General features: G+C 45.0%; 1 non-coding gene across 1 annotated transcript; it reads right to left on the bottom strand.

The window, feature by feature from the left end:
* Nucleotides 1–19,180: 19,180 nt before the first annotated feature.
* Nucleotides 19,181–19,256, bottom strand: TRNAI-GAU (transfer RNA isoleucine (anticodon GAU)). The gene has a single exon. It is a non-coding gene; the product is annotated as a tRNA-Ile (tRNA).
* Nucleotides 19,257–23,407: the final 4,151 nt, after the last annotated feature.

Here is a 23,407-nt window from a genome sequence, read left to right as displayed (position 1 = left end):
TAAGATCCACACAAATGATCCAGTTATGCTCCTTATACTTCAGAAAATTGAGGACAATTTTTATGTCATTCTTACTAAGTCATTCAATTCGGGTTGGCTAAACTGCTGAGGGGTTAATGACTGCTTGGCATCAGAAGAAGACCCTTCAGATTCTACAACCATTTCCTCGTGCATCTTATCAAAATACACTTGATCACCATGTTCACTTTCTTCGTCCTTAGAAGAAATAAAACCATTGAAAACTAGAACCGGGAGTGTCTCAGAGTGTGGGATAGGTTGTATTGCTGAAGGAATATTAAGATATGCGATCATATGCTGTTTTTTCTTGCCAATGCCCTTTGTATGGATCAGACAGAAATAACAGTCACTGCTGTGGTCCTTAGGTTCACGCCAAACCGTGGGAATACCAAAAGGCATTCCTTTGCGTTTTCCTTTTGTCCAGTCACGAAGCATTTCCTCACAATTATGACACACAATATGAAGAGCCCAATTCTTGTCTTGATCGCCAAGGGGAACTTGAAAATAGGCAATATATGCACATGTCACAAATGATGAAATATTGCGCTTTTGACATTGAAGTGTGTAACAGCCACATATATAACAGAAGGTGTCAGGACTATTCTTACATTTATGCCTACTCGATGAAGCCATGATTCAATCTTAAAACAAAATAAGAGGGTGTTTTCATCAGATAATAATTTTTACATTTAAAAATAACTACAATTATGTAAAAGTGGTGTTTTTAAAACATTAATTGCCTTGTGGTTATGTTCAATCCAAGAGTCATTGCCCTTTAACTCCAATTTAAAAACCAATGCAGCCTGACCTGTGGTGGTGCAGTGGATAAAGCGTTGACCTGGAAATGCTGAGGTCGCCGGTTCAAAACCCTGGGCTTGCCTGGTCAAGGCACATATGGGAGTTGATGCTTCCAGCTCCTCCCCCCTTCTCTGTCTCTCTCTCTCTCCCTCTCTCTGTCCTCTCTAAAAATGAATTAAAAAAATTTTTTTAAAAAAAAAAACCTAATGCATGCCATTAACTGTAACAAAAAGAAATTAAAATTACATAAAAGCTAGAGCATGCACTAAAAAACGATTTTAGATTTGGAATCAGCAATGCAGAAATATATAGAAACAGTTCTAAAACCTCATGCAACAGAAAATGAAAAAAAAAAAAAAAGAAATGGTATATTTTAGTTTAGAGACTCACGAAAAGAGATGTAATTCTTCCCCACACAAATTCAGGGCACCTGGAATCTCCCTTACCAGCCCTGGGGAGTTAGAGCAGCTTGGGCTGTGATGAGAGCACGGCTTCTTCAGGGGTTTGAGGAAAGGTTCTTTAACCACCCTGGCCTGAGGTGAGGGCTCCAACTTCTAACTTTTTGGCTGGGGGTGATCTTTTCCAGCTGTGTGAACTTGGGCTGGTACATAGCCTCTCTGAGCCCCCGTTTCCCCACAGGTGGCTGGACCAATATACATCTCTCAAAAGTTGGGTTTCCTATCCCTCTTGAGATTCCTTTAAAAAGGAATGAACCAGGCTCAGGTTTATCTAAACCTCAAAATTCCCCCTCCATGCATAATGAATAGCAGGATGGCAGGCTTTTACTCCCATGCTTTCCAGAACCTCATTTTCTTCCTGCCGTCCAGGGTAAACAACACAAGTAAGCCAGACCCTGCCTTTTCCAACCATCCTAGCCTCTTGGGAGCCAAGATTGGCATCTGTTTTTACAGACCTTAAGTTGTCTAAAACTTTTACATACCAGGGGGTGGTCTGGGATCCTATCAGGGGCCATAAAAGACCATAGCCAGCAAAGATAGGGGATCAGCAGGGATATTCTTGAACAATTAGCTTGAGAAAAGAAGCCACAAAGGGAGGTTGATAGGCAGGTGTCCAGGCATTCCAGCAATGCACCTTAAGATAACCAAATCCCCGGGCCAGGATGACGGATGGGATTCGCCGAATCTGCTGCTTGCTGGATGGGCGTGGTTTGTTCTGTTTTAATAATAACATCTCTTCCTATCATACTTTTCGACTATCTAGGAAATGGGATGACGCTGGCCGGTTCACGAGATTGCAGACTGATGGAGATAATGTTTGTGGAAGCTGCTGTCGAGGCTGACGTGCCGCAGAGGGTGGGGATGTGGGTCCTGTTTGCGTGAGTTGACGTGCACAGTGGTTTGGTTCTTGGATGAGGGAGGGGGGTGAAGGTTTTGTTTTTTCTTGCCCCCCACCCCCTTAGGAGTGCCTGGGAAGGGAGGAAGAATGGGAGAAGTGACCACAATTTCTGTCTCTGTGTTGCAAAGGCTGGGCCTCTGCAGGGGAAAGTAACTGTGCTTGTAAGAGACTTTTTGAGACTCTGCCAAGTACTGTCGGTTCGGAACTCAAGGGACACAATGTCACACTGAGCGGGGAGAGGGCTAGTGTCCCCCACACCCCTCCCATTTTGCGAGACTTCTGGGCAGCACTGCAAGCCCAGGGGAGTTACAGCAGTCCCCGTGGAAGGCAGTAGCGTGGTGGGGACAAGGCGTAAGGCCAGGCAGAGGCAGCAGACCCGGAGCAGACTCACTGTTGTGACCTGGAGACCAGACTCCCCTGGGAATTCTGGAAAATAAGTGTTGGGGGTCCCGGGGAGATGTGATGAGCACATGGAGTTAGGAGGTAGCTTGCTCAACTATGAACTCAACATTACCTTGTTGGCACCACTTCTACTCTGAGTCTGGGATATAACAAGTAAAACCTTAGCCTATTTAAAAAAAGCAACAGAAATTCCTCTTGTTTTTCTGAGTCTGGGACATAGTAAAGCATCACAACATAATTGCTTACTAGTAATGCTGGCATGGCCAAACCATTGCTCTTCCATGAACTGGGTAGGCGAGAAAGTTAACAGGGTTAACCAGCTGCTTATCAAAGAGCGGGTATTCAGTCGGGATTCTCTGGTCCCAAAGTTTATACTTTTTATTCCAAGATAACTTTCTGACAAGATCTATTTGTTGTTTTTTTTGAGAGAGAGAGAGAGAGAGTGAGAGGGAGGGACAGACAGATAGAAAGGGAGAGGGATGAGAAGCATCAGCTTGTAGTTGTGGCTCTTCAGTTGTTCATTGATTGCTTTCTCATAAGTGCCTTGACGGGGGCCCCAGCCAAGCCAGTGACACCTTGCTTAAGCCAGTGACCTTGGGCTTCAAGCCAGTGACCTTTGGGCTCAAACCAGCGACCATAGGGTCATGTCTATGATCCCATGCTCAAGAAAGTGACCCCATGCTCAAGCTGGTGAGCCTGTGCTCAAGCTGGTGACCTTGGGGTTTCGAACCTGGGTCCTCAGAGTTCCAGGCCAATGCTCTATCCACTGTGCCATAGCCTGGTCAGGCCAAGATTTATCTTTGATAAAAAGAAAACATTTTTAATAAATTCAACAGGCCAGCCTGACCAGGTGGTGGCGCAGTGGATAAAGCGTCGGACTGGGATGCGGAAGGACCCAGGTGTGAGACCCTGAGGTTGCTTGAGAGAAAAAAAAAAAAAAAAAAAAAAGCTCACCAGCTTGGACCCAAGGTCGCTGGCTCGAGCAAGGGGTTACTCGGTCTGCTGAAGGCCCGTGGTCAAGGCACATATGAGAAAGCAATCAATGAACAACTAAGGTGTCGCAACAAAAAACTGATGATTGATGCTTCTCATTTCTCTTTGTTCCTGCCTGTCTGTCCCTCTCTCTGATTCTCTCTCTGTCTCTGTAAAAAAAAAAAAAAGAAGAAATTCAATAGAACTATCATATGCCCTAACAATTCCACTTAGCCATGTACTCCAACGAATAAATGATGATTGATCAAACAAATACTTGTACATGAATATTCATAGCAACATTGTTTATAGTAGTCAAAATGTGAAAACCACCCAAATATCCACAAACTGATAAATAAACAGTATAGGGTATATTCCAATAATAGAAAATTACTTGGTTATGAAAAGTAATGAACTATTGATCCATGCTCAACATGGATGAACCTTGAAAACATGATGTTAAATTAGTCAGTCACAAAAGACCATACATTATAGGATTCCAAATATATGTAATGTCAAAAATAAGCAAATCCATAGAGACAAAAAGCATATTAGTGGTTGCCAGTAGCTGGCAGTGGGGAGGAGGGGTGATTGGTAATGAGTGCAGAGTTTCTTTGGGGTGATAAAAATGTCCTAGAATTCCATAGCAGAGATGGCTATTCAACTATTCAACATCATGAATATACTAAATATCATGGAATTGTACACTTTTAAAATGGTTAAAGTGGTGAATTTTATGTTATATTTATTTTACCACAATTAAAAATAAAACAGAAAGGAGGAAATTTAAAAATAGAAAACGGTAAACATATTTCCACATGCTTTCTTTCTCAGCAACCTATTTCCTCAATTTTTTTTTTCTGAAGTTGGAAACGAGGAGGCAGTCAGACAGATTCCCACATGTACCCGACCGGGATCCACCTGGCATGCCCACCAGGGGGCAATGCTCTACTCATCTGGGGTGTTGCTCTGTTGCAACCAGGGCCATTCTAGCACCTGAGGCAGAGGCCACAGAGCCATCCTCAGCGCCTGGGCCAACTTTGCTCCAATGGAGTCTTGGGTGCGGGAGGGGAAGAGAGAGACAGAGAGGAAGGAGAGGGGGAAGGGTGGAGAAGCAGATGGGTGCTTCTCCTGTGTGCCCTGGCTGGGAATCGAACCCGGGACTCCTGCACACCAGGCCAACGCTCTACCACTGAGCCAACCGGCCAGGGCCTATTTCCTCAATTTTCAGTACAGTAATCTCTCCCCCATCTTGGGGCTCCACAGACAACCTCACCTCTGCAGAACACAGCTGAGAAGCAGGAAGAAAACATGGCTCTAAAGACCTCCTTCAGTGCCTGTGACAAGAAGACATGAAGGGTGAGCCTGTGAACTGAGACTATTCGTGATTGTGACCTAGTACGTGCCTGGATCATCGGGGTTCCCTGAGTCATCTAGACAAGGGTATGTTACTTGGGTCTCTGAAACTCAGTATTAGGTATCCTGATTCACTTTCTGCTTTGCTACATAGCCAAGTATGTATCCCTTGATCCATTTCTGAGAACCTTGAAGATTTTAAAGAAGTTTTAGAAACAGTTACGTCAATGTGGTGATCATAAATTCATGTTCGTTGATTTCCTGATTAGGTCATAACTCTAAAAAGACCAGGGTTCCACCTGACAGCCACAACATCTTCAATAGAATGCTGGCCCTCGGGCTTTTTCATCTGTGGGGCAGCGTGGTCTCAGCACAGGGTCATTTTGAAAGTCAAATATAATAATGTGTGAAAAGGCTTATCATGAATAATGAGATGATATACAAATGTAAGCTATTAATAATCACGTTGGCAGTAAGAATTCCCAGTCTAGCTCGATGTTAATAGTTAATACTAACATGTACTACCCATTCTGCAGAGCACGTAGGTTGTTCCCAATGTGGCTCTTCCAAGTGTGAAGCCGTAGAGCGTATAGCCTTGCAGTTCTGTGCAGGTGCATTCCTAGAGGGGAATTGCCGGGTCAAAAACATTCTCATAAAGGCTCCATTTTTAAAACTCAGATGTTAAAAAGTGCTCACGTGAAACCTAGGCTGATGACAGTTACCTCAGAGGCAAATACCTCAGGCACCTTTTCCATAGACATGTTATTTACCTGTTTTGACTTAATATAAGCATCCACAATTCTTGTGACCCGGTTTTCTCTGAGACTGACATTGCCGTAAGCCCCTGGAATGGGGAGGAAGGGAGAACAAAGTCAAGGGCAGCCAGAAAAACAACATTGAAGGAACTGAAATATAGAACAGGTGGCTCGGGGCTGAAATAAAGGTATGGTCAAGTCAAAGAAAGAGGGAAAGTACAGCCAGTTTCCACCTGAAAAAGGATCTTTAAGAGTTTTCCTTTGAAAAATCCATAGTGCTAGTTAATGGCAAGATTCTGGTAGGAAAAGCAAGCCTTTGAGGTAGGAAGAGACTGTTGGGATTTATCCCCTTCCTTTTGTAGATGAAGAAACAAGGGCGGGAGGGGTAGCTGACTTGCTCCAAGACATGGAGCTGGTTAACAGCACTGCGGGGACCAGAGCTCTCGCTTCCCAGTTGTGCTGCATCATGGCCTTTATTTTTTCTTCCATTTTCCTCCACTTATCCCTTTGCAATTACTCTACTTGGGCAGTATGGATTATTCATTCTGAGTTGGAACATTGTTTTCTCATTTCACTGAGCTTAAATAGAGATGACGGGGCCTATTCTCAATGTTTAACAATCAAAACCAATTATGACCCTTTCTTTCCTTCATGCAAAAAACACACTGTCCTTTTCAGAATGTATTGTTTTTATTCTATGGAATAAACAGACCAATGAGCACAATAATATGGCAATAGAACCTCCGGAGAAGACATACTAAATATAATTAAGTAAGCCCAGTTATTCAGGGTTGAAGAAATAATAATAATAATAATGCTATGAATACAAAATAAAGAATAAAAATAGCTCAAAGGACACAATTCATGGATATGAGTCAGGGCATACTCATATGTGTTCAGCCCAGTAATATGATCAGCCCCAACAAGCTAAATTTCCTTCTATCTTTGAAGGAGGCTAGTAAGACCCTAGATATCTCCTGGGTATTGAACCCAAATTCCCAAACTAGAAAATTCTCCCACTTTGTCCCTGCAGCAGAAGGAAACCGAGTCAGGAGATTCCCTAAGCATTAGTTCAGTTAATTATCCATCCATCCTGCCTATCACACATGTCTTGAGCTCGCATCGTGTGAAGATTCAATTAGTGAAGTTGGAAATAGCTTCCTGGTTGGAAATAACAGCCAAGTCCTGACTTTTGGCTTTACAATGTCCTGACTGTTTGTTCCTTGTTCATAAAGAGGAACAGCCAATTCTCTGAGGCTTTTGTCCCTATGGAATTTATATGGTTGTGGCTGCTCTTTTCTTTGTCATCCTAAGTAATAGAATTAAAGAAATGAAACATAAAAAGAAGGGAATCCTAGTTTTCTTGTACCACATCTTGAAAAAAGCCATTTATTTGGAAACCCAAGGAGGAACATTTACCAATGAGCCCTTCGTGAGGCAGCAAGAATTCCAATGGTGTGGACTGCTCCAGGAAGACAGTTCTTGTTTAAGAAATTTGCTTGGGCCTGACCTGTGGTGGCGCAGTGGATAAAGCGTCGACCTGGAAATACTGAGGTCGCCGGTTCGAAACCCTGGGCTTGCCTGGTCAAGGCACATATGGGAGTTGATGCTTCCAGCTCCTCCCCCCTTCTCTCTCTCTGTCTCTCCTCTCTCTCTCTCTCTCTCTCTCTCTCTGTCTCTCCCTCTCCTCTCTAAAATGAATAAATAAATAAATAAAAAGAAATATGCTTGGAAATCTCTTTCTCACATATTCATGATCTGGCTTAATTAAATACTAGAGGCATTTGACACCAAGTCATTGGGAACCTGCACTCTTAGGTGTCCAGAGGACTCTAGCCATGCCCTGCCCTTGCTCTTTCCTGGCAAAATTGCCTGTGTTTCAGGGACTAAGGAACCCATTGTCTATGATCCTGAGATATGTTCATAAAATGTGACTATCTGAAATTGAAAGAAAGAAAAATGAAGACAGGGGCTCTATTGATTGTATTCATTGTTTTATCTCTTTATCTCCGGTATCTAACTACTGTATATGATGTTTGGTGCTCAATAAATATTTGTTTAATTAACAACTACCACTGTTGCAGTCTTCCCAAAAAATTTTGTAGCACTGAAACTGCTAAACAATAGAAAGTAGATCAGACATGGAGTAAAGAAAGCCTGAATTTGATTTCTGGCATTTCTACTTGCAAGCTGTTATGTATCAGTTCTCATAGCTTTAAAATGGGGTCAATAGCATTTAGCTCACAGAGCTACTGGGAGGATTAAATGGAACAGCATATTCAAAAAGCCCATGTACCACTTCTTGCACAGTGATATATGCTAAATAAATGTGGAGTCCATTGAATAGAATTAGAGGACTGCATAAATCTTAACAAGAGGACTACAGTGACTTTAAAAAGGGAGCACCGATTAAGAATGTAACCAGTGAAAGAAGAGCTAATATCATGAAAATTCCAGCTTGTCCTAAGGAAGTGTTATAATAGCAGAAACATTTGGTGATGGATACAAAGACCGTTTTATAAGGGGAATCAGTGGATAAAATTTTGCTAGCATAAAATTTTGCTAGCATTTCTTTGGCAATTTTCAGTGCTAAGTTTATTTTTATGTGAATGAAACAGCTTTCCTGAGTTATCAAGTGATGTTTCATTAAAATCTGTTTTCAAACTTCTTGTTAAGAAAAAATTATTCAAAATTTGGAAATAAAACAAAGAAGTTATTGAGTGATCTTGTTTCAATGTCTTACTAGAAAATTGTCTAACAAACTCAAGAAACATCTGTTGCTCTCAGAAATTATCATTTTGTTTGATTTGCTATTATCTCCACAACCAAATTCATATGTTGAAGTCCTAATCCCCACTGTAGCTGTCTTTCAAGATGTGGTCTCTAAGGAAGTGATTCAAGTTAAGTGCGAGTGAGGCTCTGCTCTGATAGGATTAGTGTCCTTATAAGAGTAGACACTGCCTGACCAGGCAGTGGCACAGAAGATGAACATTGGCTGGGATGCTGAGGACCCTGGTTCAAAACCCCAAGGTCTCTGGCTTGAGCATAGGATCACCAGCGTGAGCACAGGGTCGCCAGCTTGAGCGTGGGATCATAGATATGACCCCATGGTTGCTGGTTTAAGCCCAAAGGTTACTGGCTTGAAGCCTAAGGTCACTGGCTTGAGTAATGGGTCACTAGCTCTGCTGGAGCCCCAAGGTCAAGGCACATATAAGAAAGCAGTCAATGAGCAATTAAGGTGCCGCAACTATGAGTTGACGTTCCTCATCTCTCTCCCTTCTTGTCTGTCTGTCTCCGCCACCCTCTGCAGAAAAAAAAAGGAAAAGACACCAAAAACAAACAAATAAATAAATGTTTTTTTAAAAAGAAGAGACACCAAGGAGCTCTCTTTCTTCCCACACCCACCCCTACTTCCTAGGTGCACACATCAAGAATAGGACATATGAGAACACAGCTTGAAGATGATCACCTACAGGCCTGGAAGAGAGCCCTCCCCAGAAACTGAAGAGGCCAGAACCTTGGTCTTAGACTTCTAGGCTTCAGAACTGCAAAAAAAAAAAAAAAAAAAAAAAATCACTGTTGTTGAAGTCACCCAGTCTGTGGTATTTCACTGTGGCAGCCTGAACTGACTAAGGTAGCCGTTGCTTAAAGTCCAGACTCTGTAACTTTGGATATTAACTTGTAGAAAATTGACAAATTGTTTTTTCAGAGGGACATAAATGATTTCTGTTTGTAGAAGTAAGAACCCCAAAGGTTGTGGTTTTATTGACTTGTAGGACATTAACCATTTTTATCTGCTGTTATAACCTGAGCCTCAATTCTCCTGCTCTGTAGGTCACTAATAGCAGTTTTTCCTTTATAGGTTGCTGTAGGGTTAAATATAAGGCATGTAGTACTCGGGCACCGCCTAACACAGAGTAAGCTCTCAATTAACTATATTTATTTTTATTATTTAGATCAGGGGTCCACAGCTATATTTTGTTAGGTTTGCACAGTGTTAAAATATTAGTGGCCAATAGGTAAAAGTGAGGACATTTCACATATTTCACATTCTAACTTCTCTTGAAAGATCAAAAGGTCAGGCAGCACAAGGCTTAGTTTTCCACACGGCAGCCAATAGCTCTGAGTGGGTGGCATCTTCCCTTTGGGATGGGCAGGTATTGTCCCCCTTCCCAGAGGCACACCCAGGCCCCTTTGTTCCTTTTCATTCCCTGCCTGGCCCTTAAGGCTTCAATCTCTAGTTAAGAACATAATTCCCTTATTCCCGAATTAAAATAACCTTCAGCACAGTTTCCAGAGGCCTCAGAACCCAGGTTTCCACCCAATGGAACCCCAGTGGTGCTTTAGGGGAGCTCATAGGGGCTCATGGGAGGTTTTTCTGGAACATTACCTCCTTTCCTCTCTCTTCTTCAGCTCTGCAGAAAGGGCATGACATTCTCAGGCTGTGTGTTAGGGTAGGACAAGGGTCTCAAACTCAACTCAGCATGTGGGCCGCAGAGCAAGATCACAGCTGTTTGGCGGGCCGCACTAGGTCTACAAAAGGCAACTGTTACGCAACACTTTTCTCACTGCAGTTGAAAACAAAAAAAAATCAGTACAACAAGCACAATCGTACATGCAGTTTACTCAGTGTCACAAAACGACCAGAAACTGTAGTTCGCATCACAACTGCTGTTAACTAAGCTAATATCTAGCTAGGATGCTAGAGAAATGAAAAATACAAGTAGGCCCCTAGGCTTACTTAATTTTATCCAAAATATTTTGAACTTCATGGATTAGTCTGTGGGCCGCACAAAATTGTTCGGCGGGCCGCGAGTTTGAGACCCCTGGGGTAGGACATCTTCCTGAGGGTCTCTGAGATGTCACACCCTGCCCAGATATTCTCCATGACTTAACAGCTGTAGCACTGTGGTTGAGCACTGGACTAGGGGATAATAATAGTTAACTGTAATATAGAGCTCCTGCAGGTGTCAGTCACTGATGTGGGCCAACTTGTAGAATCTTCCAAACCATTTCAAGTAGGTATCACAGGTTCATAATCTGAAATCTCAAAGCTCTGAAACCAGAAAAGTCTTCTTTAGAAAAATCTAAGGTTAGCAAGTTAGCAAAGTCTAACCTATACCAATGCGAAGCTATATATAGTCTTTATTTCCCCCAGTTAGTGTAAATACTCTTAGGGCTTGCTGCAGAAGTACTAATATGTTTGATTACCAGGTTCTGCCCCAGATCCTGCTGGAGACTGGTATTCACGCTGAGCTATCTAAGGTTTAAATACATGGCTCCAAGGGTTTCAGATAAGGTATCGAGATATGTAACATTCTCATTTTACAAAGGAGGAAACTGAGTCCTTGAAATTTGTTTTAAAAAAATCTTAAGTACCGGTAAGTGCTTAACTGTAATGAGCACTCATCAAAAACAGTCCTTTCTAGATGATCTTGAGCAATTACCTCTCTGGACCTCAGTGACTTCATCTGTAAAACGAAGGGGAACACTACCAGCTGAGTGCCATGAAAGTAATAGGCCAGGGGTCCCCAAACTACGGCCCGCGGGCCACATGCGGCCCCCTGAGGCCATTTATCCGGCCCCCACCGCACTTCCGGAAGGGGTACCTCTTTCATTGGTGGTCAGTGAGAGACGCAAAGCATGGCATCGCTCACATACAGTACTACTTCCAGTGATGTGGGATGCACGCCTCATGGCTCCGGAAGCACATCATATCACTTGCTACGGCTAGCAGTGACAAATATGGAACCGGACATTGACCATCTCATTAGCCAAAAGCAGGCCCGTAGCTCCCATTGAAATACTGGTCAGTTTATTGATTTAAATTTACTTGTTCTTTACTTTAAATATTGTATTTGTTCCTGTTTTGTTCTTTTACTTTAAAATAAGATATGTGCATAGGGATTTGTTCATAGTTTTTTTTATAGTCTGGCCCTCCACTGGTCTGAGGGACAGTGAACTGGCCCCCTGTGTAAAAAGTTTGGGGACCCCTGTAATAGGCTTTAGGTCATTTCATTCGCTCTAAACCGTCCTACAACATGGTTGCTATCATTGCTACTATCCTGTTTTTGTTGATGAAGATACTGAAGCTCAAAGAACTTACATAGTCTGCCCAAGGTCACCCCGCCAGTCCCTGGCGTGTGAACCAGGTCTGTCTGACTCTGACATCACAAACCCTGACGTGGGGTCCAAGGGTCCGCGCAGCTCTAAAAGGGGTTCCTCTCTCTGATATCCCTACCAGATTTCTTCATTGAATAAATTCCTGGCCCACTTTATCTCTCAGTCCACACATTCCAGCAGTCATCACTTGACAGGCCAAGAGAGCTTTGAAAATGATGTTTACCGTTCCCTACCTGTCACACCCCAAGGGAGAGTTCCAGCCACTCAGAAATGCCCACTTTCAGATTATTGCAGGCATTTTCTAGGACTCAGTAGTCTATCGCTCCCTCTTCCTGCTGTAAACATTTCTACAAGTAGGTGCAACATTTCTCTAGGGGCTTTCAGACCCAATAAGTCTGAGCCCACAAGGCCTAGTTTCCCAGCTCCTGTTAATGAGGTCTGTCCCTCCTCCTTCCTTCCATCTCTCCTGGATGACTGCTCTTCCTCTCACTCAGGGGTCATGAGAGAAATCATAGGGGTTTCTGGGTTGCCTGGATGTGAGAACCCTGGCCTCACTGAAAAAAATTGAGGGCCCTGCTGGAGGAGCTGTAATCTTTCAGCTGGTTCAGCTGACCAGGGAAGGTAGGGTTCATTTCCATAATGTCTCCGTGGGCAAAAAATAAAGCAGTTTGGGAAGTCAGCTGCCTGTAATGGTGGGACCACCAATTCAGAGATGATCCGTGGGGGCAGACCGCACCAGCGACTGTTATCTCCCTTCCATTCTTGGCCCTTTTGACTTCAAGCAAAACGTTTGACCTCACCAAAGCTGTTTCCTTGTCCTTCCGAAGTAGGGCACCGTCTGTACATCATAAATTTCAGCTATGACACAGGACAAGAACCAATAATCAGCAAACTCAGAAATTATTCTTGAAAATCATCTCTGATTTAATAGGCCATTTGTGTTTTCCAATTGCACTGTCTTAAAATTGAAGCCAGGAAAATGGAGATGAACATATCCAGTTCTTCCTATCTCAAAGGACTGAAGGGAGAATCACAGTGGTAATAGATGTGACAACATCTGCAAACACTGCATACATTTATCATGTAAGCCTGAGGGCAGTGGGTGACTTATAGCTAAGGTTGAGAAAGAAAGGTCACAGGAAGTCAGCTCTACAAAGAGATGAGATCAAGAGTTCAGTAAACTGAGCCCTTGACAGATGACCCTGGGCTTACCCATATATTTCCATCACCTATCCTTGTTTCCCACATCCAGATGATTTTGAATTACTTGGTTTAAGAATGATTGGGGCCTGACCAGGCTGTGGCGCAGTGGATAGAGTGTCGAACTGGGATGCAGAGGACCCAGGTTCGAGACCCAGAGGTCGCCAGCATAAGCGCGGGCTCATCTGGTTTGAGCAAAAGCCCATCAGCTTGAACCCAAGGTCGCTGGCTTCAGCAGGGGGGTACCCGGTCTGCTGAAGGCCCACAGTCAAGGCACATATGAGAAAGCAATCAGTAAACAACTAAGGTGTTGCAACACGCAATGAAAAACTAATGATTGATGCTTCTCATCTCTCTCCATTCCTGTCTGTCTGTCCCTGTCTATCCCTCTCCCTGAAAAAAAAAAGAAAAAAAAAATGATTGCGGAATTTTGTTTCTTTGTATCATTTAGAGCGTTTTTATCCCTTCAGCTGTGACTAGCAACAGGAATGCAAGAGCAGTACAAGTCAAGAGAAACAACAGAGAGCAGAAACAAGCCTGTCCCTGCTTTCAGGAGTGGAAGTGTCAGATACAGTAAAACAAGTTGGCTTATTATGTAAATGATAAACTTGAACATATTTAGGGAATAATAACCTCTAAACATATAGTAGATATGAGAAAGAAGCAAACAGAACTTCCGGAAATAGAACATATAGGAACTTGAATTAAAAATACACCATCACCTGACCTGTGGTGGTGCAGTGGATAAAGCATTAACCTAGAATGCTGAGGTCACTGGTTTGAAACCCTGGGCTTGCCCAGTCAAGACACGTATGGGAAGCAACGACTATGAGTTGATGCTTGCCATCCCCCCCCCACTTTCTCTCTCTCTCTCTCTCTCCTCTCTTTAAAAACCAATAAATAGGCCCTGGCTGGTTGGCTCAGTGGTAGAGCGTCGGCCTGGCGTGCGGGGGACCCGGGTTTGATTCCCGGCCAGGGCACACAGGAGAAGCGCCCATTTGCTTCTCCACCCCCCCCTCCTTCCTCTCTGTCTCTCTCTTCCCCTCCCGCAGCCAAGGCTCCATTGGAGCAAAGATGGCCTGGGATGGCCCGGGCGCTGGGGATGGCTCCTTGGCCTCTGCCCCAGGCGCTAGAGTGGCTCTGGTCGCGGCAGAGCGACGCCCCGGAGGGGCAGAGCGTCGCCCCTGGTGGGCGTGCCGGGTGGATCCCGGTCGGGCGCATGCGGGAGTCTGTCTGACTATCTCTCCCCGTATCCAGCTTCAGAAAAATACAAAAAACAAAACAAAACAAAACAAAAAAAACAACAACAATAAATAAAATTAAAAAAAAACACACCACATCATTTCATAGAGAAATTTGGGGACCACTCTAGCTAGAAGAAAGTGTGAGGCAAGGACTTCCAAGGAAAGGAACACTAAGCTTGGTGTGATTAGAGCTACGGATAGAAGGGAAGGGGAATATAAAAGAGCTCTAGCAACTGGACTTTTCAGAGCTCCAGGAATCTCGAAAGTGTTGACTTCTTTGACAACCATAACATCATCCTCAGGGCCAGATCCCCAGGCTGCAGAAACCAGAAATTCTTTGGAAAAAAACAGAAAAAGGATGGGTCAAGGAGGAATCACCAGCTCTTTCCAAGTCCTTTAGAAGTAGGGTGCTGCCTGTCCATCATAAATTCCAACTATGACACAGGGCAAAAACCAATAATCAGCAAACTCAGAAATTATTCTTGAAAAATCATCTCTGATTTAATAAGCCATTTGTGTTTTCCAATTGCATTGTCTTAAAATTGAAGCCAAGAATCCAGGTTTTATGAAATCTTTTCAGGAAGTGAGTCTTCTTATCAAAATGTAAAGTCATATGAAATGAATGGAAATATATATCCAAGCCCAAAATCATAAAACTTGGCAGTTGGGATAAACCACAGAATTAGTGTAGGACAATCCCTTCACTCACAAAAGAGAATGCTAAGCCTTTGAAAGAGAAAGAGTGGCAGACACAAAGCCTAACCTCTACCTGAGGCCAACGCAATAAGCTAACCAAAGCAGTCTCCCTTGGCTCAGCTTTCCAAAAGAAAAAAATAGCGTGGTCCGTCTGGTGAATGATTGGCAACCATCAAAATGTGAGGAAATGAGGGCTGGTTTGAGTAAAGGGAGGTGAGTCTGCCAGGAAAGGCTTGGAGGAGATGAGATTTAAAGCACTGTGTAAGGAAGGAGAAGGTGCTTTAGGCAGGGGAAATGTTATAGGCAAAGCCCAGGAGGTGGCTTAGCTGTGGCTTTATTCAACAAGCATTTACGAGAGTGGGTCGTGTGTTGAGCACATGTGTTCGGGCAAACTGAACATTGTCCCTGATCTCCTGGAGCTTAGAGTCTAGTGCAGGGGTCCCCAAACTACGGCCCGCAGGCCGCATGCGGCCCCCTGAGGCCATTTATCCGGCCCCCGCTGCACTTCTGGAAGGGGCACCTCTTTCATTGGTGGTCAGTGAGAGGAGCATAGTTCCCATTGAAATACTGGTCAGTTTGTTGATTTAAATTTACTTGTTCTTTATTTTAAATATTGTATTTGTTCCCGTTTTGTTTTTTTACTTTAAAATAAGATATGTGCAGTGTGCATAGGGATTTGTTCATAGTTTTTTTTTATAGTCCGGCCCTCCAACAGTCTGAGGGACAGTGAACTGGCCCCCTGTGTAAAATGTTTGGGGACCCCTGGCTAGTGGGCTGGGGAGGGGACGGGGGGGAATGGGGCAGCTAGCAGCAGTTAACTATTAAGGAAATGTTGATAGATTCCTGGGGAAAAAGAAGAAAGCAGCAAAGGGGTTGGCAGAGAAGTAAGAGCAGCGACCTCTCCTGCAGAAAGTGGACACCATCTGCCGTGTAGGGTCAGGGATGCATGAACCCCGCTGGCCCTGCCCCTGTGTTCCAGTGCCCGCCTGATTGCCAAGCTGCATCCAGACTGAGGACACATCTGAGCTGCCCCGAGCTCCCGCTGGGCACTCACTGCACAGCTGCCACCTCACTGCTGCCACGGGGGGCCCCTGGGGGACCCCTGCCTCTCAGGGCTCGGCTAGGCAGCGATTCCTCCAGGAAGGAGACTGAACTGGGATCATGGTATTTCAGGGTGCTGGGATTGTTGGTCCTTCTGGGTTTTTTTTTATATTTGTACATGCTTTCCAAGTTTTTTTTAATATATATATATATTTAATTTTTTATTTATTCATTTTTAGAGGAGAGAGAGAGACAGAGAGAGAGAGAAGGGGGGAGGAGCTGGAAGCATCAACTCCCACATGTGCCTTGACCAGGCAAGCCCAGGGTTTTGAACCGGCGACCTCAGCATTTCCAGGTCGACGCTTTATCCACTGCGCCACTTTTTACCTTAAATATGCATTGCTTTTAGAATCGGAAAAAAAATAATTAAAACAACTTTTTATGAAATATTTCTCTAAACTACTGTTATGAACCATAGGTATCAAATAAGACTGATAAAGAGATCTACAATATAGTACTGAGTGGAGAAAAAGAGCCAGCCAACAACCTACAGGATAAAACATATGACACTGTCTCATTGTGAAAAGCTCTATGTATGTATGTATTTGATTATCTACACATGTAAAACCTACACTAATCTCTGATGTGAGAGGGGGAGTTTTACTTTTATATTGTTCTATAATGTTTGAATGTTTACAATAAGTGTGTTATTCTTGCCATTGTTTAGGCACACAAAAAAATGCATAGATGTTAGTTGTCATTTATTGGGTTCATCAGCTCTGGATCCGGTACTAGTGCATTTCTTCTCACTCCTGGTGGCTCCCACGCGGTTGTCGTAGTGTGTGGGAAACAGGGAGCAAGACCCTTAACTCGCTCCTGTCTGTGCCCACCCCACCCAGGCGGACGACTCTTCAGATTGGGCTCCTTGGATCATCCCTCCAGGGACGAGGGAATGCTTCCCCCTCCAGGTGTGGTCGGGGTTCCCGAGAAGGAGACCTGTGGTGATTCTTCGGGTCCTCAGAGGCTCTCCGCCCAGGTTTCTTGGCCTGAGGAAGTGCTTGTGATGGAGATGGTGACAGGGGAGTGGGCTGTAAGGCACCTCTGGCTTGTCCTGCCCCAGGAAGGGGGGGGCAGGAGAAGGAGGGACAGGGGAGGTGTGTCGTGTCATGCGGTGTCGCCTCCCCCTCCCCCGCCCTGCTTATGCCCAGCCCAGGAAGGAGGTGGGGATAATTAACACCTAAGTGGAAAACTCTTTCACCCAAGGTTGTGAACTCCTCTGTGAATTTGCATTTTCAACCTCTGTCGCTAATTGTGGACTGCAAGGCTTTATCTGCTCTGGAAGGAAGAGCGGGCAGTGGGGATTAGGGGAAGCAAGGAGGGGGTCCTCTTTGTTGGGCCTCCCAAACATTCTGCCTCTGAGCCTGGTGCAGACGAAGAACCTGCGTGGGCGAGTTCCACGAGGACAGCTGGTATCCTCCCGCTCTCCACAGGTTTCTGGAAATGAGCCCTGAAGCCCAGTCCCAGGTCTGCAGCCCAGCCTGGCGCCCCGCCCTCAGGACAGCTGGCCTGTGTGCCCTGGTGTTTGGGAACCGGAAATAGGTCTGAACCTGCAACAAGAGGCGGAGTACTCCAGAGAGGAGTGAGCAGCGGGAGTTGGAAGAACTTTTAAATTATTGATCAACTTTTTGAATGGATAGAACATTCATAAAAAATTTCAAAGGGGCCCTGGCCGGTTGGCTCAGCGGTAGAGCGTCGGCCTGGCGTGCGGGGGACCCGGGTTCGATTCCCGGCCAGGGCACATAGGAGAAGCGCCCATTTGCTTCTCCACCCCCCCCCCCCCCTCCTTCCTCTCTGTCTCTCTCTTCCCCTCCCGCAGCCAAGGCTCCATTGGAGCAAAGATGGCCCAGGCGCTGGGGATGGCTCCTTGGCCTCTGCCCCAGGCGCTAGAGTGGCTCTGGTCGCAACAGAGCGACGCCCCGGAGGGGCAGAGCATCGCCCCCTGGTGGGCAGAGCGTCGCCCCCTGGTGGGCGTGCGGGGTGGATCCCGGCCGGGCGCATGCGGGAGTCTGTCTGACTGTCTCTCCCCGTTTCCAGCTTCAGAAAAATACAAAATAAATAAATAAATAAATAAATAAATTCAAAGGTTCAGGAGTTTTTGAAAAGCAAGAGTCCCCCTACCCCTATCTGCTAAGTCCCTCTCTCTCTATGTCTGTCTGTCTCTCTGTGTGTATTTACCGTACGTCCAACCGCAGTCTATATAGAACACTCTCGTTCATCGGGCTTTCTTTCATAAAGCAGTACTTTCAGGCCCACTACCTGCTGTGAGCCCAGTTAATGTGATTCATTTTCTTGTGCTCGATCTCATCTGTAACATGGGGGACAATAAAAATGTTTAACTTGTGGGCTATTGTGAAGATTAAATGAATTATTTCATACAAAGTCATTAGACCAGTGCCCAGCACACAGAGAACATTATATTAGTGGGAACTGTTACTGTTGTTGTTGGCATTGAAAACTAATGAAAAACTAAGGTGTGTAAGGTGTGTGTGTGTGTGTGTGTGTGTGTGTGTGTGTTGAGAGAGAAAGAGAGAGAATGAAAATTTAATATTATAAGAAAAAAGTAACGATTGATTCTGAGATTCTGATTTTGGAAACTGGGAAATGAACATGATGAAAATACAACAACAATAGAACAGTTTTTATTTATTGTGTGTCAAGTGCTATTCAGGCCCCTGACCTGTCTTATTGAAGGCCTGCAACAAAACCTTGTTGGACAGGCATTATTATTTCCAGTGTACAGAATGAGGAAACTGAGACTTTGATAAATCTGTTGCAAGTATAAGCTCGGTCCTCTGAATGCCCTGTCTGTGCCGCCCATGCGGTGTGATAGCCATGTTTATGTGCAGATCAATGCTGTAATTTATTTTTTTTTTGTATTTTTCTGAAGCTGGAAACTGGGATAGACAGTCAGACAGACTCCCGCATGCGCCCCACCTGGATCCACCTGGCACACCCACTAGGGGGCAATGCTCTGCCCCTCCGGGGCGTTGCTCTGTCACAACCAGAGCCACTCTAGCGCCTGGGGCAGAGGCCAAGGAGCCATCCCCAGCGCCCGGGCCATCTTTGCTCCAATGGAGCCTTGGCTGCGGGAGGGGAAGAGAGAGACAGAGAGGAAGGAGGGGGGTGGGGGTGGAGAAGCAAATGGGCGCCTCTCCTGTGTGCCCTGGCCGGGAATCGAACCCGGGACTTCTGCACATCAGGCCGACGCTCTACCACTGAGCCAACTGGCCAGGGCCAGTGCTGTAAGTTTTATTCGATGCCACACTGTCCTCTGAGTGTGGCTCCTTCGTTGTCACGCTGGTCCGGCAGCACAGTCTATGCTTAAAACAAAACTCAGTAAATCCAGGAAGTACTGACAGAGCCTCACGAATACCTCACGTATGAAAATTTCACAGTATGTGATTTTAAGGCATTGGTGGAAGCCAAGTCTTCCTAGAGTAAAAAGTATCATTTCATTTCTCAGTGGGTGACACACTGTCTTGCCTCCTTCAACACAGCCTGGGTAACCCTCATTTGGCCTTTTCATCCGTCCCCGAGTCATCACCTCAGTGCTGCCCTCAGCTTTTTGTGCCTTTGACCAGCCTTTCTGCCGACAGTCGGTTTGCTATGACCTGCCTCCTAGTCTGCAGTTTTTAATGCTGCACTCAGAGAAACCAGTGGATAAGCAGTATCGATGGGATTGTGCATACAGTCAGAACTGACCAGGGCCAAGGGAGAGTCGACCCTATGGAGTCAAGAGCGACAACTCTTTAAGAGGCATCTTTGCCTATGTTCTGGGTTCTCTGCTTTCTAGGTCGTTGGAGTCACAGGAAACCCACACCGTGGTGAGTGTTCACAGTCAGTTCTCCATCTCTGGCTATCACGGAAGGCAAGAGCGGTCGAGGGAGGTGTAAGGACCAAGAGAAGATCAGAAAATAAGCAGGGCACTAATGGAACAGGGAACTTAAGGGTTACAGGCAGGTCCTGCTCCTGTTCTGTTAGGAATAACATGCCCAAGGTCGTTCAAGAAGCAGAGACAGATAGGGACTCTGGGAGGCTGAGAGAGAAAAAAAAAAAAAGAAAAAGAAAAAGAGACAAACGTTTGCATTCTATTGGTTAAAAGACCCTTATCAGAAGTTTAGGTTTGGAATTCGCCAATGAGCTAGACCCCAGCCCCTGTTGCTATGCTATGTGCAGCCCCCTTAGCAAATAGGTTACCACCACATCTGCTTCTGTATTAGGCTTGCTTGCTTAGCTTATAAAAAGATTTAGCTGTGAGCGCTAGGTGCGATTCCCATCTGCAGCTCCTTGTGAGCACGGTGTCTCTGGACACCTCGGGAATTTGCCCCTGCGCAGATAAAACTGGCCAATAAAGTTACATCTATACTCCTGAAAGTCTCCGACGTTTGTTCTTGTACCCGGTGGATGTTACAGGAGGCATTGCAGGAGGTGGCATAAATGAGTGTTTGGCGACTTTAGAATACTGTGAGTTTGGTCTCCTTCCTAAGTGCAGGAGGCCAGTGAGGCATCTGCCCAGTGGTCTCCTCCTTCCCCATCCCAGCATGGAAACTTGGCTGCCAGCAGTAAGGTTGGCACTTATTTTGAGGACTAGCAGGCAGGGGAGGTGGCCCCTTGTGTCCTCCTAACTTCCAGGGCTGTGCGGAGACTCTTCCCATTGAAGAGCTGGTTCAGGGAACAATGATAATCCTAAGCAAATACACAACTAAAGATTCCTCTGGACCTGTGGTGACGCAGTGGATAAAGCGTCGACCTGGAACTGCTGAGGTCACCGGTTCGAAACCCTGGGTTTGCCTGGTCAAAGTATATATGGGAGTTGATGTTTCTAGCTCCTCCCCCCTTCTCTCTCTCTTGTCTCTCCTCTCTCTCTCTCTCTCTCTCCCTCTCCTCTCTAAAAAAAATGAAAAAAAAAAAAAAAAGATTCCTCTGAAGGGTTTTCTGATGAAGAGAAATCAGAGAAAAGACCGTCCAGTGAGCTGGAGTGATGCCCCTGAGAGTTCTGCCGGGTTCTTCTGCATCTTCCATTCGTGCACTACCTGCTCACCTCCTCTGCCTCTTCTCCTCAGTCACACCTGCCCATCCTGCTGGTTGGGCGGCGCTCTTTGTAGAACAGGAAACTGACCTTTGACCAGTCATCAACTGCAAACAATTTCTCCCAGTGTTATCTTATTTAGTGTATGGCATTTCTTTTCGCCATACAGAAATTGTACGTTGTTATGTAGTCAAATGTATCAGTTGGTAGGCTTCAGGGTTTCCTGGTCTGCTTTGAAAGATCTCTTCCACTCAGATTGTACACTTTACGTGTTTCCTTTGAGACGTTTTATGGTTTTCTTTAAAAAGTTTTAAGTCTTTGACCCAACTAAAATTTATTTTGGTGTTAAGGATTGAGGTAGGGTGCCAACTTCATGATTTTTTTCCCCCAACTGATTAGCAATAGTCTGCAAATAATTTACGGAATGATGCCTTTCCTCACTACATTAAAATGCCACTTTTATCATAACTAAATTTCCACATTATTTCACTCTATTCTTGGTGCCCTCCTGTTCTGTTACACTGTTTTTTTCTCCACTTTACATTGCTAGTTACTGTTGTTTCATGATATGTTTTAATAACAAGTGGGGGTAGTGCCACCTCATTATTCTTCTTTGGACCTTTTCTAACTATTTCACATGTTTATTTTTTCAGAGAAATTTTAATATCATTTTATTAAACCCTCCCCATCCTCTTGGTATTTTAATTGGCATTGAGCATATATGCTAATTATGGAGAATAATATCCCCCCCAAAAAAGGAGCTTGTCTTCCCATTTACTTGTTTTCTTTATGAACCTCATTCCAACTTTAAAGTTTTCTTCTTATAGATCCTACACAGTCTTCATAAATTTATCCTTATAAGTTTTATCTTTTCAGCCACTGAAGCAGATGAAATATGTAGTTCTCTTATTTTCAATAGGCTGTGTTCTGACTCTAGGCAAATCACACTCTCTGTCTGGGCCTCGATTTCCTTCTAGGAATGGGCCCCTAAGATGTTTCGCCTAATGCTCACTGAGGAGTTTGTGTAGTCCTTAACTATATGCAAGATACTGGTATTTTGAAGGACAACGTTGTCTTCATTGCATTTTCATGAGAAAGACCCAGGGTCAGCTAAGTTTCCCCGCCCCAGCTGTGCAAACATACCTGGGTCAACCCTAATTAAAGCCTCTGTTCATCCTCTGCTCTAACCAGTGATTTGCCAAGAGTCCATTGTGACCCATTCCACTTTGCCTGCAGGCTGGATTGGATACCCCAGTAGCTTTATTCACAACCAGCCACACTTGACTGGGCATCTACCATGTGCCAGGCACCATGCCAGTTTCTGAATGGGGTTCTTGGATGCTTATCTGATCAGGGAGGGCATCCGCTTTAGATAATTCATGCCTCCGAGTGCAATGTGAATTTCGGGGTTGATTCTGAGTTCGTTTTGGCCTTCGTGGATGCTGAACAGATGAACTAGTCAAGGGCCTTTTCTCCAGGGTGTGAGAGAGACACGGCAGGTCGTGTTGGGAAAGGCATTATTGGTAGAAAGATAGGCAGAGGATGCTCAGAGAGACAGCGTTTCTCAGAGGGACGATGATTCTAAGACTAAGCGTCAGGCCTGGCCAGCCCCGGAGGGCCGGAGGGCTGGTTCAAGCTCCCTCAGGGTGGAATCTCTTCCACACTTTCCTGCTGCCCGTGCCTCCCGCTGTGTTGACTGTGGGTGACAGACTCACACTCCCCGCTAATTCCAGGAGGGACCTGCTGAGGCATTTATCGGTTTGCCTAATTGTTTCTTTAATTGAAAGTCAGCAGATAAGCACAGGGTTCTTTCCCATGCAAAAGACGCTTGGAATAGAAGAAACAAGCCCATGGCATAAAAATACCCCAAAACAAATGCTAGCTTTAGCCTGGCTTGGAGGAGGGAGGGCTTAAGGCCTGTGTTCTAGCATCATAATATATCTGAGTTAATTTGACTGGTGGGGGTGCTAAATTAGCCAAACACTTTTAATAGGATTGAAGGAGGCTACTTTCAGGCCTTGCAAGGATAAGAATAGCCTGGCTAAGCCCTCTTTTCTTTAAGGAAACAGCCCCCACACTTGTGCAGGCCAAAATAATTAAGTAATTAGCAAAGGCATTTGTCAAAATGCCCAGTGGGGCTGACGAAAATGACAGCTTTGAGAAGGATGAAGAGTTTGCAAATAGCATTTTCTCCCAAGCTCTGGGCTGAGAGGTCAGGCCTGGAGCCTTCGAGGAGAACGGCTGCCTGGGACTCCGGGTCCCGGCTCAACCTTCGGGGTTCAAGTTCACTTCCCTGTGGCAAAAGCCAAGCTCCTATTTCTAAGGAGGCTTTCTTGAAAGGCATTTGGAACATCAAA

The sequence above is a fragment of the Saccopteryx leptura genome, chromosome 13, assembly GCF_036850995.1.
Source record: "Saccopteryx leptura isolate mSacLep1 chromosome 13, mSacLep1_pri_phased_curated, whole genome shotgun sequence".
In the NCBI taxonomy this organism is placed as follows: domain Eukaryota; kingdom Metazoa; phylum Chordata; class Mammalia; order Chiroptera; family Emballonuridae; genus Saccopteryx; species Saccopteryx leptura.
Note: the sequence above shows the minus strand (reverse complement) of the source record. Positions and strands in the feature narration are given on the sequence as shown.